Here is an 11,676-nt window from a genome sequence, read left to right on the forward strand (position 1 = left end):
CAAACACAGTATTAGTATGGTGTTCCTAATAATCCTTTAGGTGAGTGTATATATATATATATATTATCTAAAACTGCAATTTTACCCAAACTGCTCAGCCCATACAGTACGTTAGCTATCTGGGTTACAGTTTGGAGAATAATGGTTGCAGTTTAAGCTTATATATTAGCCACCCAGTTTTTTTTCTACAACAGTTGCAAGAGTTAATAGACTTTTAAAAAAAAGTTCAGTGTCTTGCATTTCTGTCAGTGAATGTAAGACATTGCATTAGACCTAGCTACGTTTGATTAACGTCAACCTGGGGTATGCACACGAGTGTTGGATATAGTTTGTTTAATAAATATACAACACTAATAGGAGTGTTGTATAATGCTACCACAACACAATATAGCCTTGGGAAAAAATTGTTGTCTGTTCTGAACTTTTGAAGTTGCAAAGCATGCTGGTTGCCCAATTGCTGTGTCTGATAGCTAAGCGGACTGCTTGACGGTTCTAAGCTTGAAAGGTTGCCATGCAAACTGGCTCATTCGGCTGGTCAGGCAACTGCAGTAAAGCTCCTCAAAACCACATCAAGCAGCTAAGTGACAGATATTTCTTCTTCTAGCAGTCAGTTTATTAGGTACATCTCAGTACCTGGTTAAAATTGTTGTCACTTTCCACAGCCCACCTGGTTGACCTTGTCCACCTGGTGGTGAAGCTGATTCTGGACAAAGCCAACCTGTATTTAATGACCCGATGGTCATCCGATCAAGTACAAATACTGATGGGGCCAAAAATGGAAATGTACTTCTACAATCTTCACCAGGCACAGCCAGAAGAGGACTGACCACGCTTCAGAGTCTGGCTCCGATCTAGGTTTCTTCCTAGGTTCTGACTCTATTAAGGAGCCTCAGTGCATCCATTTCTTGTAGTTGCTTGCTCTTTAGGGTTTTAGACTGGGTATCTATATCTGTTTAAAACTGAAACGTTTCACAGGGTTGAATGTTTCACGTGTCGATCAATGCTGACAAGATGGCATCACACAGATGGTGCAGATCGGACAGTGGTACGTTCACGCCAAAAACAGCCTGGTGAGAGCTCTGGGGAATGCAGATGCAACTCAAGAGAAGTGAATTAATTGTCATATTCCTGGAACAATATGTGCCTTTTGAAATGTCACGTATCCCTGTGGCAAAAGGTAAGCTGTAGCCATGAAGGGAGGTATCTGAACAGCAACAATGTTCAGACAGCTCTTAGACATTTCAACGGACAAACTGCTCAGGAAGACAAGTCTGCTTTTTCCGGGTCTTCAAGCAGGAGGTGGATTTGGGGATATTTGTGCGGACGGTTTTGCCGTCTGCAGACCCAGTACTCCTCTCCTTTCACCTGCCCAGAGCAGCTCTTCAGGTGCCCTTTTTTCCTTCTTTGACAAGGCTTGATTGGAGGTAGATGTACCTAGTCAGGGGGTGGCAGACGAGCTGCGTTCAATAGCCCCATTTTGGGCCTTAGTTTATATTGGAGCAAAGGTACGAGTCACAAGTTAGACAAACAATGGTCTCGTGAGGCCAAATCTCCTCCAGATCTTGTCATGCCACCTTTAAGGTCTTGGAGGCCTTGAAACTTGTTTTTCAAAAAAGGTTTTAATAAAACAATGGCACCCATAGCTAACATTTCCATGTGCCTGTAAAAATCGACATAAGTGCTCTTTTTGTTGATTCTTTCTATGTAATTTATACTAATTTTATATTTAGGTAGACAACTGCAACAGGAGCTACATACTGTTTTACAAAACCCATCACTCAGCAATACACATTCCATTATATCATCTAAATCTGTGTGAAATCCAGTTGACTAATAATGATATACCTTGGATTTTGGTTGCTTGTTCTTGACAAAAGTGTATGGTTAACCACAAACATGACACACATCAACATCTTTGGATTGGGTTTTAATCTGCAGAATCCCAGCTATCCTCACCAAATCGTCGTCTGAAAATCCGTTTGGGTCTGCATAAAATAAAATAAATACTATTAGATGCATTTGATGAGATGCATATTGAACAATCAGGAGTTAAATAAGAGTGTCTCTTAATCATTAAAATGTTCATGTTTCATGTGGAGGTTATCAGTAGTAATTCATATGTGACAGAGATTCACAGGTATGTTTGCTATGGTGTGGGTAAAGATCTGTCTTGGGCACTGTGGCAGTAATTCTGTTATTCCATTGTACCTTCACCAGGGAGCTTGTGACCTGACTTTGCTGAGAGTGTTGTTAAACAGCTCCAGGTTTGCAAATCTTGAATGAAGCTTTACTTGTGAAAAGAATGACCACTTAGTGATTACCACGACAGGCACCTGCCACGCTGTGGAAAGGCAGACCCAGCCTTGTTTTCATGCTGGTGTTATAATAGCTATTTGTTATTTGACAAAGCAAATTAAAAGCCCATTTTATCCAGTAGTGCAATCTGATATGCAAACAGTATAATTTTACATGTACATTTTGTCAAGCTAAGACCAAAATGTCATTTCTTTATGTACATTGAGACAAATATCTGGTGAGATATATCTCAAGGCATTTGATTGGGTTGATGTGTCATCACAGATTTTGACTGGCTTTCCATCCCTTTCAAACACTTGTTTTATGTAAGTTCTTCAGACATAGCGTAGCATGGCCTGGTCTAAGAGGCCACAAATGCCCCAATTGTTGCATACCAAATGCTAGGCTAGAAGGGTGGAGAAATAATGTCTGTTTGTCTAAATGTCTGTTTCCAGGGGAAATTATGTTTTCCAAATGCTTGGATGAGCTGCGGAACAGTGGATGCACATTGAAAATGCAAATGGATTAACAGGCATTATCCAATTTCTCATGACTACCTTCTTGGCTATCAACCTTGTTGGCTATCATCCACTGGATCAAAACAATACCTTCTATATGTTGGTCTTTAGAAAAACTAATAAATGAACACAGACACAGATACAGGCGGCTGGCTCATAGGCTTCTGCAGAGGTAAAGGTTCCTGTGTTTTGTGAGCAGACATTCAGCTGACAACAGTGTCAGAAGAATAGTGCTTATTGTCTCGCTAAACTGCTTTATCTTAATAGATCAGGGCAGGAATTTATGAGGGGTCACAGTGAAGGTCATCCAATGGGACTTCCCAACATGTCATCAATATGTTGCTGGGGGTTTAACCTTCTATCCAGGAAGCATTCCGCGGGTTGTTTCAGTCCAACGGCAAGGGGCTGCCCTATGGCAAGGGGTAAACCTCGACTGTTCATTTTCAGAAAGGCTGGGGATCCTGCTACACTTCCCCATCTACGTCCGCACAGGCAGGTGATCTCTGTAAACCGGTCACATGACACACTGCACTATTGATTCACAAGGATCCACATGATGGACTGTTTATGTGATCGAATAAAGAGGGGATGCAATAAAAAGGGCTTTGAGCCCAGGTTGGACGTGAACAACGGGGCTTTCAGTCGACAGGACAGCTTCATGTGACTTTTATGTGATCTAAAGTACAAAGGATATCACCCAAGTAATAGACTCCGCAATAAAGAAGGGCTCCGATTTTGTTTGTCACCCTGAGCTTGTAAATAGCAAGGTCATATCAGTACGGTGTTTTGTGATTGGTGGGACATATCAGGCACATTCTCTCTCGCTCCACCGACTGACTGACCGCTGTGTTACTATGCGCTGACTGACCCGGCCAAACTCTGGCTGAGCCCCGAGCCGACATACGGGGAAGCGGGTGGGCGGAGTTTGCACTTTTAGGACCGGTCTGTTGGCACCGCAGACCAAAAATTTGTTTTGAAGGTAAAAACAAATAGCTAGGCTCCTATTTTGGACCTGGGCCTGCTATGCACTTAACACTAGCCGTGGTATGTACACATTGGATCTATCCGAGGTTAGTGAATTGGCAGGCGGATTGGCCGACTCTCAGGCCTGCTGACAGAGTCCTTAAAGCAGTCCCCGGGCCTGCCCCTCTGGCCCTCCTCTATGTGCACAACACTTCTCCCTCTCTTCCCTCTCATGCTGCCCTCTTTCAGTTGGGTTCCCTCTTCCCACATCCATTATCAATGCCAACACTCTCGCTTTCAGTTACCAGTGTGTAGGATGTCTTTACCCAGACTCTACTGCTCCCTGCTGGGAGACTACAGAATATCGCCTCATTCAGTAAAGCACAGATAGTTGAAAAGTCAAGGAAAAGTAAAACAGAAAACACTAGCCTGTATCTACAAAAAGTCCCATATGTTGAGTGCTGATCTAATATCAGAATGTCCTTTCAGAATGCATGGACAAGGAAGGTCTAGGCCGAGATCAGTAATTCTGGTATGAGAGCCTTTGTGCCAATGAGTATTAGTAGTATGCAACACACAGTGCACTGGATTACGTGGTCCTAATATTCACACTGATTTAGTTATGAGCATGCAACATGACACCAAACCTGCCAGCTCTGAGTATTGGAATCTTTTACACAGGGATGTGTTCATCCATTAGGCTGTTGAACAGCTCTACTCTACGTGAATGTCCCTAGTCTTTCTTGCGGTTTGTAGTATAAACATGGAGTACATAAACAAACTAGCCATTTCCTAACGCATCTGGCATCCATTGGTTTCAAATAAGACATTTCTTAAGAGGTCTTGAGAAAGCGTTGTTGTATAGACTCACAGGGAGAAATGATCTCTCTGTGCCAGGGCAATTCATAACAGATACGCCTCATGCTGTACTACTACACTTCATAGAACAAGCGTAGTCACACAATCCTTCATAGAACAAGCATAGTCACACAATCCTTCATAGAACAGGCATTGTCACATGCACCCACCACTCCAACTAACATTCTATCCACAAAGACAGACCTTCGGTCATTAAAAGGGCGAAAGAAATATCCATATATTTTGCTATTATTTATTCATCCATTAGGACTAATTTACAGCTGAACACCGTGTTACAGCAAATGAAAGAAATTAACAAACGAATAATACAAAGAACAGCAGTCCCACTGAACAATAATCAGTGGTAGAGAAAAGGGTAAGATGGACACGTGTTCTTTATTCCCTGCATAAACAGAGTGGAGGGCACACATAATCAATAGGAAACTCCTGATTGTAAATGTGGTACTCCGATAGCCTAAACACTGTGTGTGGCGCGCTTAGGTTACACACACATCTCAGAGGTGGTTAGACTCAATGGGAGAAGAGGACTGGAATATTTACCAATAAAGGCCTGTGATTATAACATAAACACACTAGAACAGGAGTGGGGAGGTCTGAAGGCCTATAGTTACCTGAGCTTTCACAGACACATGCGCGCATGTGTGTGTGCGTGCGTGCGTGTTTGTGTGTGTGCGTGTGTGTGCGTGTCTGTCTGTGAATGTGCTTCTGACGATGTTCTTTGGGGATGCAGAAGGAGGGGTAGAGGTTGACAGTAAACATGAGAACCTTTTTAATACTCATTCAGCAAGTACTAAACAACGTAATCTTTGTTTAAATTAAGAACACTATTTTGAATGAGCATGAGCTCTAAACTCAATTCAAAACAATAATCTAACGTGCCTCGAGAATGACAACCACAGGAGGACAACAACCACATAGTAGGCCAGTAGGGGTCAATGTACCCAACCACGCTTCCACAAATGTTTATTCAAACCGTCCATTTCTGGTATTGTACTTTGTGAGGGCACTTTTTCCCCCAAAGGAATGCCCCTGTCTAAAAATACCCCAAAGTTAAAAGGGAAATTTGAGATTTTTGAAGTAATTACATGGTTGAGCCAAACCACTATTTTCATGGTAAACGTCTCTTCAACCTCTGTCTCTGTCTGGCTGTGGAGAAACTGACCGCTATCCTGGTTCTGAGGTCAACTTGCACTTTTGACCTGAAGTGTCTCGGGACATAGCCCTATCCTTTTTCAATTATCATAATGAGGCGTATACATTAAATAGCATACCAGTTTGAACACTTTAGGAATCCGAACATTTTCAATCTGTCCATCTGGTCTCATTGAGATTTCGTTTTGATAATTAAAATGCAAGATATAGAACATGGCTGGTCAATCGCAAGACACACTAAAACACTAAACAGCAACAGAAGACCATTACAGGATCACGAAGAGCCAATCAGAAATACGGCAAGTGGAAATGATCTTAAATCTTCAGATGTAAAGAGTTTCACAATTAAACTGGCTGGCTCTTTTCCCTTTCAATCAAAGCTTTACTGTATGTCTCCGTACGTTACAATTATCTTCCTCTGACAGCCTGTAGTTAGGGCTCGTCTCTGTCTGTCCTTTGTCTGGTCTGTGCAGGAGTCTCGGTCAAGCAGCGCTGGCTAGGGAGGAAATGGATCTAACACCTCATGTGGTGAAAATCAGTCTGAGCAATCCAGCATAGCAGGGGCACTTTGGAAAACACTGACTGTCCGTGCGTGTGCGCGTGTGTGCGCGTGTGTAAGAAACAGGGAATGAACGAGAGCAAGAGAAAGCAAGTGGGGGGAAAGAACGCGATGGAGATGTAATTGCCCAGGCACCGCGTTTTGCGACAAACAGTGTTTCTTTGCGAGTACTGTTTAAAGACCTTCACCACATGCAAAAGTAGACTAACTTGTCTAATTCGGTCAAGTAAACTAAATGAAAATGTGACCATTCATTCCAAATACACCCCATGTCAGTAAAAAACACAACGCCAAAAACCAAATCATTCATAGCAGGCAATAGGCTATACTTTACTATACAAGTATGGCATTTGTCCAGGTAGCAACAACACAGTCTCCACATAATCCAGATGCCTAGCTCAGTGACAGAAATGAATTGCTGTTTGTATTTCCGTTTGGTTTAATTGATTATCCGGGCGCCCTGCTTTGTCGAAAACATCCACACAAACCTATTCATACAGACCAGACTGGAGACCAGCCAGACAGTGGGCCTGACCGGCTGGCTCCTTGGGGACACCCAACACCCAATGGGAACCCCTGGTAATTTAAGGCAGGGCATCTGGTCTTGTCTGGGAGCCGGGTCTTGTCCATTCTCCTTGCTGGGCCCCATGTTACTCACAGGCACATTAGTCAGGATTTGGCGTTTGCCTTAAACAACTGACTTAATGGGAAAGCTTCAAATACGTTAGACTGGACACGGTGAAAACATGAGGGGGTCAGCAATAGGCATCCCGCGGGCTTAAAACTGGTACACAAGTGATAGTTTCGGGGGCCAGCTAGACATTTTGGCTGGAAAGATATAAAACCTATGTAAGGGGAATTCTGCTTAAACATGTTTAATTTAGGATATCTATTCTTCTTGCCATCACTCTGGCACTTGTTGATCTTTGTCTATCTGTCCAGACCTTTTAAGTACTTTTTAGCGAACTGTAACCTGGCCATTCTGTTTAGGAGGCTAATTAGTGGTTAGCCATAAAAACAGGATTGCCTAAAAATATGTTAAAGAGTCTGCAGAGTTCTGGGAAAGGACAGATGAGACAAAGATTACCATGCACCAGAGTGATAGCAAGAGGGAATTGTAAAGAAAAAAGAAAATGTCATACTTCATCTGTGAAATTTGATGGAGGGGTGTTATGTTTTGGGCATGTGTAGCTGACACTGGAACTGGCTTGTATTTACTGATGATGTAACTGCTAAAGGCAGCGGTAGGATTCTATCTGAAGTGTAAAGAAACATCCTGTCTGCTAAGTCCCTACCAAATGCTTCTGAACTCACAGGAGAAATGACCCCAAACAAACTGCCATGTTTCCGATGAGTTTCCCAGAACCCAAAAATGTTAAGTTATTTACTGGCCAAGTCGATTACCCGATTTGAACCGAACAGGACTTTCACGTGCTGAAGGCAAGACTGAAGGCAAAAATGCTTCAAAACAAACAGAAATGACCAATGAATGCCGTACATGCCTGGCAGAGCATCACCAGCAAAGATACCCATTGTCTGGCGATGTGTTAGACTTAAGGAATACATGCAGGATTCTTCCTGATCCTACAGGGTCCTTGGTCCTTACATGCAGAAATATATGAAGGTCAACAGCATTTTGTTTAATTTCATTTGTGTATTGTCTGAGCTGTGTGTATTGTCTGAGCTTACTCATATGGTTTTAAACATAGGAGGACATGAGGTCTTGGCCCACACCTCTGGAGTACCAGGCTTGAAAGACTCATTGCTGTCCCTGTCCAAAGTCCTCCTGGTTGTGTTGCAGATCAAGACGATACCTGACGATTTCTGCCGCCACTCTGATGAAATCGAAGTCATGAGTGACACTTTAAGAGTTCATAATGACGATGGAAAACTTACGGGAAGATGCTTTTTTTTTTTTTTGGTTCCTACAAATTACGAAAAGAATAGCACTATCCACTTGGACATTAACTGTTCCAAGTCTTAATCCATGAGGAGAAGAAAAAATGTCTAACATCAACCCTACCTCACTTGAGAACTAACCTTTATAACATATGGTATGTTTTTGTTTAATGTAATTTAATGTAACTTAACGCAAGAGACTGTGTCATAGAAAATTGGCTAGCACAGATTTACGTTTATGTACAGAATACTATATAACTTCTTCCCTTGAGACATATCAAATGTGTACACATATTAGAAATGCTCTGTTGACCCACAAAGTGACATACTGTATACAAACTCAGATCTACTTATTTCTGTAGGCCACCTATTCACTTGGATGGTTTGTATAAGTGGGTAGAGGACACAGATATAGACCTAGGCCTGGTGAAAAGAACATGCCTAAAATACAGAATGAGCACCTGTTAAGAAGTTCTACCTAACTGATATAAGTCCAAAACACACAACAACGTATTTATTAGATAAACAAAATTATGACAATTTTCTACTGTAGAGAATAAAGAATGGCCCCCCTTACTTGTCTTTAAAACAGCAATGTCAGAGTACCTTAACCATGAAGAAAAGTGCAGACTTTTTTCTAAAAGTGTCTTCTTGGGATTTAAATAGGATGGGTGCCAGATTGTTGCAATTATCAAACCCTCTTCATTTAGCACAGTAAGACCTCGTTGGACAATTTAAAGGACCAATTAACTGCCAGTGGCAACGGACAACAGTGACTGTGCCACCTGTTCGGAGTTCCATACCGCAGAGTGGGAGGGGAGACAACTGGCAATAAAGGCCTTGAAATAATGAAGGAGGAACAATGAAGAGGGGGATAATGGGGCTAGTTTCATGAGGCTTTCAGTGAACAGTGGGGTGCAGGTAAGTGTTGTATGAGTAAGAGCGTGTAGGCCTGTATATGGAGGGTGAAAGTGTGTCTGTATGGGGGAAGGACGACAGGCAATTAAAAATAAATCTAAATGTGCCATAGAAAGGGAGCAGGTAGAATGTCATGTAAACGCAACTTGACTTTCGTGGCTATTTCTTTTTTGGTAGCAGAAAGGATTAGTTTGCAAGCATAAAACACTGGTTTGCAAGCATAAGGGCTACACTAAAAATCTAAGCAACTTTAAAACCGACACACAATTAAATGCAGGAAAAAGGCACAGACCTGAAAACATTTAAATAATTCAATCCGAAAGGCATCTGAATAACTGTAAAAACAACAGATGAGGGAAAAGTTTGGAAGTTGCAACTTGTCAATATTCCACTTACGGGGTTAATACGTTAGCCTGTGGATAATGCCAGAGACGATTTACTGCTTCATGCTCCAGTGGAAACACTTGGAACAGCTGATGCCTAGTCTCAGTCTCTTTGTTGTGGTTAATGGAGGTTGGGGGGGGGGGAGAGATGCAATTTAAAAACTGTCAAAACTAGAGGGATCTGTCTTCAATCAGAGAGAAATTATAGCTGCAAGAGTCCTATAATCAGAACACAAATTGGCTTTTTAAGGATCGGTTCAGCGCCGAGTGGCGTGGTGTGGGGCATGGTGTAACTCCAAAGATGTTGGATATAATGCCTCCAAATGTCTTCGCCCTAACAATAGGATCTGCTGTCCGGAGCTGAACAGGGTACTCACTATTTCCACCACAAGTCAAGTTCCCGCCTAACCCTCTCCTTAGACTGATGGACACATTTTGTTATTGGAATACTTTTTTGCGTGTTGAATTAGGGGTGTTGACGTCAAGCACCTGTATTCAATAGAGAGTGAGATGCTACACTAGCTTGGTGAATATGAAGTATCCAGTATCCTTGTGAGAGATTTCACATGACACCCAAACCGATGAACTCAAAACAACATGGGTATCAAACAAGACAACATTCATCACAATATGAATTTGTTTTTTTTATCTTGACTAAATTCAACCCCCTCTTATTGACCCCCATATTAAAATGTCACACCTCCTTATTTATAACTATAACTGCTTAACGCGGACTGATTCTTGAGGGAGGTATCTTTCCCGCTTCGCCATCTCTTCTGTGGTAACACTGAAATTGGCCCAGATGTGCAATATAACAAAGTGCTCCGACTGGACCACCTGAATCAGCCCTGTCTTTAACGAGGCTCTCAATACCTGTGTCGCTAATTGGCCATGCAGGCGCCCACCCACTTTCCTTCCACTCTCTCCCCAGCTCAGAGGCACTTCTTGCTAGTCCTTCTTGCTGCTATTTGGCTGAGGGAGAGAAACTGCAAAGTCTAGGATGGTGGCTTGCTGATATAATGTTGTTTGGTCATTTTCACAGCTTGGCAGTACTTTAAAATGTAGCAGAATGTGTGAAACTGGAATAGTGGAAACTTAATACAGGCCTCTACAGAATTTAATGGCACATAAGTACAAACCTGAGTTGAAATGGGCTACATGGCTAAATGTCACTTGATGTCACTCAGACCTATGGATGCCTTCATTAAAGTGCATAATGAAAAAGTTAACTCAATGTAACTTTTGTTGCACTGAGACGGCTCACCTCTCAGTCAAGGTGGTCTGAGACACCCTGGGTGTCCCACAATTCACACAATGCATAAGATCCTAACAAGTCTCAGCCATGTTACTTGGTAGAATAGAGTTACCAATTGAAAGGTTAGCTGAACATCTCAAAACATAGCTAGACACCAGGGATCCAAACTGCTTTACTATTCTTTGGATTCAATAAACTAGAAATGTAAAAAAAAGTTCATGACATAGGTTAGATTGGCATGGAGGTTGACACCATTTGTTTTTGCCTATTTTATGGGAAATATTGCCCTCTAGTGACTGATGTTTAGTATCCGTACAGATTCATTCATATTTCGGCAGGTAAAGCAAATAATAGAGTATACTGTATGGCTGACCAAACCAGGGGGGAGATATAGAACAGTTGACCCTGACCTCACCCAGCATGCACCACAAACCTATGCCCTTGTTCCCAGGGAGGCCTATGCCTATTACCCAAGCTCAGAGGCGTTGGTTAGGTTCACAATACATTCGAGGCTCCCCCCCGCCCCCCCCACACAGAAAGAGTGGGTGGAAGAAAACGTACATGCTAGCTGCCTACACTTGACATTGTCAATCACACATCAACTCTTTAGCTGCACTTCTTATATTGCTCTTAGAATAATGTTTCCAAAGAATTATCCATAGCTGCCAGGCAAAGAGAACTCTTCCTCTTGTCCGGCTCACACAAAACGGGCACGTGTCAAATAGTGCGAAGTAGATCTGCTGCTTGAGTGACACGCAGGACCCAAAACATTTGCGTTTTGTAATCAACGATATCATATATTTTGAGGGCTTTAATGCATGATCGGAATTACAGATGAACAGATCTTTGTAAAAA

Source organism: Esox lucius, chromosome 22 (assembly GCF_011004845.1).
Source record: "Esox lucius isolate fEsoLuc1 chromosome 22, fEsoLuc1.pri, whole genome shotgun sequence".
Classification (NCBI taxonomy): Eukaryota; Metazoa; Chordata; class Actinopteri; order Esociformes; family Esocidae; genus Esox; species Esox lucius.